This window comes from Otolemur garnettii, unplaced genomic scaffold, assembly GCF_000181295.1.
Source record: "Otolemur garnettii isolate 467f Iridium unplaced genomic scaffold, OtoGar3 scaffold00112, whole genome shotgun sequence".
NCBI lineage: Eukaryota > Metazoa > Chordata > Mammalia > Primates > Galagidae > Otolemur > Otolemur garnettii.
The window spans coordinates 590,305-595,883 of NW_003852507.1; the positions used below are offsets into that span (position 1 = coordinate 590,305).

At 40.9% G+C, this 5,579-nt stretch overlaps 1 protein-coding gene across 1 annotated transcript in view; it reads right to left on the reverse strand.

Annotated features, from left to right (window-relative positions):
• ANKRD13B (ankyrin repeat domain 13B) overlaps positions 1 to 5,579 on the reverse strand; it is a 25,129-nt gene that overhangs the window by 8,707 nt on the left and 10,843 nt on the right. The gene's annotated exons all lie outside the window — the stretch shown is intronic.

A 5,579-nucleotide genomic window follows, 5' to 3' on the forward strand; every position in this document is an offset into this window, starting at 1 on the left:
AGCTACTTGGGAGGCTGAGGTAGTAGACTCGCTTGAGCCCAGGAGTTGGAGGTTGCTGTGAGCTGTGATGCCACAGCACTCTACCCAGGGGGAAAGCTTGAGGCTCTGTCTAAAAAAAAAAAAAGAGTAAGGGTGTTTCAGAGGAGCTATTGGCAAAGGAGGGCACCTGGAGCCAGACCTATCCATTAGCTCATTGACATTATCACCGACTGCAGTTTAGCAAACAGTTGCATTAATACACTGATAGAATGAAAGAACATGTTTATTGTACACTCCACAGCCATGTCCAGTGCCTGTGGGACATTATGCGTTAATGCTTTGTAAAAGTCTTATTATTATTTTGTGAAAAGCACGATTACATGACATGAGATTTTTGCTGTGTGATAAAAGCATAGTTTGTTAAACATAAATATCCAAACATATTTCAGGAGTCTAGGACTTCTAGTTAAATACAGTGAAGTGACCACAGACTTGTAACTCCTCCTCTCCTTTTCAACACTTAATTACAAGGCCAATAAAAAGCTTCTAAATGAAATTACTCTCACATATTAAATAGCAAGAAAACTATCACTTCAAAATATATGAAATAAGGAGGGAGGGGGAAGGGGGTAGGAGGTTCAGTAAGCTCCCACCTATCGGGTACAATGTAGGGGTATAGGCCATGCCTCCTGGGTGATGGACCCAACTCCGACTTTACCTTGACAAATATAAAACAATGTAGCCCAATTGTATGCGCCCTTATAATAATCCACATGGAAGGAAGGAAGGAAAGGAGGGAACAAGGGAAGGGAGGAAAAAAAGAAAAGAAAATAGAAAATAAACCAAAATACATAAAAATAATTATTTTCAGACAATAGTCCAGAAATGTGATCCCTAAAAACAAACCAGGTGAGTCCTGTACCTCCCTCAATTTCTGCCTGGAGAAAGATTCCAGACTGCAGTTCAAGGAAGGAACTTCCAAGCAGAACATGGTAGTCTCCCGGAATCGAGAAGACAGAGACTGGAATTCAGGGGGGCTGAGGTAACTAGTAGTTGCACAGCAGAGTTCTGGAAAGGAGTGAACTATAACACAACAACAATGACAACACCAAAAACTCCAGATCTCTGCATGGGGTCCTTTGAGTGTTTGCTAAATACTAAACTTTGTATGCATTTAGGGAAATTCAACAAAACCAGGCAAAAAGAAGCAATAAACTATAAATTCTCAAAGCTCACAAAAGACAGAAAGACATTTAAGCTTCAATTAAGCTGCTGAAGTGGAGAGTCTTTTTTGATCACCCAACATATTCAATAAAGATGCCAGAAGAGATGGGCGGTGCCGGTAGCTCAGTGGGTAGGGCGCTGGCCACATATACCAGGCTGGCAGGTTCGAACCCAGCCAAGGCCAGCTAAAACAACAATGACAACTGCAACAAAAAAATAGCCGGGTATTGTGGTGGGTGCCTGTAGTCCCAGCTACTTGGGAGGCTGAGACAAGAGAATCACTAAAGCCCAAGAGTTTAAGCTTGCTGTGAGCTGTGACACCATGACACTCTACTGAGGGTGGCATAATGAGACTGTCTTAAAAAAAAAAAAAATGATTCCAGAATTATGCCTTAGTTATAGTGCTAAACTATCTCTGGGAAAAGGTTCACCTAGACCCATCCTAATGAATTAAAAATTAGCCTCAAAAAGATCAAACTGCTTTGCAAGTAATATTTGTCACTTGCCAGAACAAAACCTAACATTCTTTGAAAGAAGATAACAAAATCCAGATGCTTATCATCATATAATTTACAATATCCAACATTCAGCTAAAAAAAGCACCAGATATACTGACAAGTGGGAAAATATGATCCATAGTAAGGATAAAATAATTTAATAGAAACAAGACTCAGAAATTGTGAAAATGATAGATGGCTCAATATACTCAAGAGTTTAAAGAAAAACACGAGTGGTCAAACTATCCCTCTTCGCAGACCATATGATCCTAAGCTGCAAGGACTCAACTATGAGACTCCTTGAAGTGATCAAGAAATACAGCAGCATTTCAGTTTATAAAATCAATGTACACAAAGCAGTAGTCTTCATATACACCAACAAGAGTCAGGCTGAGAATCAATCAAAGATATAATACCCTTCACAGTAGCATCAAACAAAATGAAATGCCTCAGAATATATCTAAAAAAGAATGTGAAGCATCTCTGCAGAGAGAATTACACATCACTGAGAAAAGAAACAGGATGTTAGCAGATGGAAATATATACCGTGCATGTTTATGGCTTGAAAGAATCAATATTGTTAAAGTATCTATACTACCCAAACCAATCTACAGATTTAATGCAATCCCCATTAAAATACCAATGTCTTTTTTTATTTGTTTGTTTGATTGTTTGTTTGTTTTGAGACAGAGTCTTACTTTGTCACCCTTGCTAGAGTGCCCTGGCAATCATAGCTCACAGAAACCTCAAACTCTTGGGCTCAAGGGATCTTCTTGCCTGAGTCTCCCCAGTAGCTAGGACTATAGGCGCTGGCCGTAATGCCTTGCTTGTTTTTCTATTTTTTAGCAGAGATAGGGTTTTGCTCTTGCTCAGGCTTGTCTTGAACTCCTGAGCTAAAGCAATCCACCTGCCTCAGCCTCCCAGAGTGCTAGGATTATAGGCATGAGCCACCACACCCAGCCAAAATACCAATGTCTTACTTTGAAGATTTTGAAAAACTAATTCTACATTTTGTATGGAACCAGAAGAAACTCAAACAGCTAATGTAATTCTATAAAATAAGAATAAATCAGTAGGCATCACCTTGCCAGACTTCAGGTTATAGTACAAGTCTATAGTGATCAAAACAGCATGGTATTGGCTCAGTGCCCATCGCACAGTGGTTATGGCACCAATCACACACACTGGGTTCAAACCTGGCCCGAGTCTGCTAAACAATGACAACTGCAACAAAAAATAGCCAGGCATTGTGGCGGGCACCTGTAGTCCCAGCTACTTGGGAGGCAGAAGCAAGAAAATCGTTTAAGCCCAAGAGTTTGACACTGCTGTGAGCTGTGACACCACAGCACTCTACCAAGGGCAACGAGTGAGACTCTGTCTCAAAAAAAAAAAAACCCAGTATAGTATTGGCATAAAAATAGAAATATAAATCCCTGGAACAGAATAGAGAATCCAGAGATGAAGCCAGCTTCATATTGCCATCTAATCTTTGAAAAAACAAACAAAAGCATTCACTGGGAAAAAGAATCCCTATTTAATAAATGGTGCTGAAAGAAATGGTTAGCCACATATAAGAGACTCAAACTGGACCTGCACCTCTCACCACTTACTAAAATTAACTCACAATGAATAAAAGTTCTAAATCTAATTGACAAAACAATAAAAACCCCAGAAGATAGTGTGGGAACAACTCCTGATCTTTATTGGCCTAGGGAAAGAATTTATGAAGCAGACTCCAGTAGCAATTGTAGCACCAGCAAAAATAAATAAACAGGACCTGATCAAGTTTAAAAGATTCTGCACAACTAAGGATAAAATCCACAAAGCAAACAGACCACCTGCATAATGGGAGAAGACATCTGCATGCTACTAATCCCACAAAGGGCTAATCACCAGAATCTACAATGAACTCAAATCTATCAGCAGAAGAGCAAAACCCCATTAAAAACTGGGCAAAAGACAAGAATAGAAACTTTTCTCATGAGGACAGAAGAATGGCCAACAAACACATAAAAAAATGCTCATCATCCCTAATTATCAGAGAAATGCAAATTAAATCCACTTTGAGATATCACATAACCCCAGTGAGAATGGTCTACATCCCAAGGTCCCAAAGCAACAGTTGCTGGCGTGGGTGCAGAGAGAATGGAGCATTCATGCACTGTTGGTGGGAATGCAAACTAGAACAGCCTCTATGGAAAGAAGTGTGCGGATTCCTCAAGGAACTAAAAGCAGACCTTCCATTTGACCTTGCAATTCCACTACCAGGCATTTACCCAAACAACAACAACAACAAAAAAGACATTTACTACAGAGATATTTGCACTAGAATCTTCATAGTCACTCAGTTTACAATCGTAAAGATGAGGAAACAACCCAAGTGCCCATCAGCACATGAATGGATTAATAACCTGTGGTATAGGCTTGGCATCTGTGGCTCAAGTGGCTAAGGCGCCAGCCACAGACACCTAAGGTGGCGGGTTCAAATCCAGCCTGGGCCCGCCAAACAATGACGACAGCTGCAACCAAAAAATAGCCGGGCATTGTGGCGGGCACCTGTGGTCCCAGCTGCTTGGGAGGCTGAGGCAGGAGACTCACTTGAGCCCAGGAGTTGGAGGTTGCTGTGAGTGGTGATGCCATGGCACTCTACCCAGGGGGACAGCTTGAGCCTCTGTCTCAAAAAAATAATAATAATAACCGGTGGTATATGTATACCATGGAATACTATACATCTCTTAAAAAGATGGAAATTTTGCATCCTTTGTAGCAACCTGGATGGATTTGGAGAACATTCTCCTAATAAATTATTGCAAAATTAGAAAAACAAACATCACATGTATTCCATAACCAATTTGCAGCTAGGAGATAAACAATCATAGACCCACATGAGAGAAAAATCTCTATTAAACTCAAGAAGGGGGAAAGGGGGACACAGTAGCTTCCCACACAGTAGGTACAATACATAGATATGTGGCACATGGCCTGGGTGTAGGACACAGCTACAACTCTGATGTTTACCTGCCATATGTAAATTATATAACCTAATGGCTTGTACCCTCATATTAATCTGAAATTAAAAAGAATGAAAAAATAAACAAAAATAAGAAAAACATGAGCAAAATATTTCTGAGGAATAAAATGGGAGATATATAAAAGAACCCAATGGACCATCTAAAAATAACAAGTATAATACCTGAAATGAAAAATTAGATTGGAATTAACAGCAGATTAGGACAGTACAGAATAAAAGAAAAATTGGTGAATTTGAAAACATAGCAATAGGGTGGCGCCTGTGGCTCAAAGGAGTAGGACGCCAGCCACATATGCAGGAGGTGGTGAGTTCAAACCCAGCCCCAGCCAAAAAACAAAGAAAACATAGCAATAGAACTATTAAAACTGAAGCACAGAGAAGGAAAAATGTGTTGAAAATAAGTCTGGGCTTGGCACCTGTAGCTCAGCGGCTAGGGCGCCAGCAACATACACCAGAGCTGGCAGGTTCGAATCCGGCCCAGTCCTGCCAAACAACAATGACAACTACAACCAAAAAATAGCCTGGTATTGTGGCAGGCACCTGTAGTCCCAGCTACTTGGGAGGCTGAGGCAAGAGAATCACTTGAGCCCAACAGTTTGAAGTTGCTGTGAGCTGTGACGCCACGTACTCTACCCAGGGCAACAGCATGAGACTCTGTCTCAAAAGGAAAAGAAAAGAAAAGAAAAATAAGTCTACGAGCCTCATGAATCTGTAAGATGCTATCAAGAATTCTAAGATATGGCTCGGCGCCTATGGCTCAAGTGGCTAAGGCGCCAGCCACATACACCTAAGGTGGTGGGTTCGAATCCCCAGCCCGTGCCCGCCAAACAACAATGATGGCTGCAACC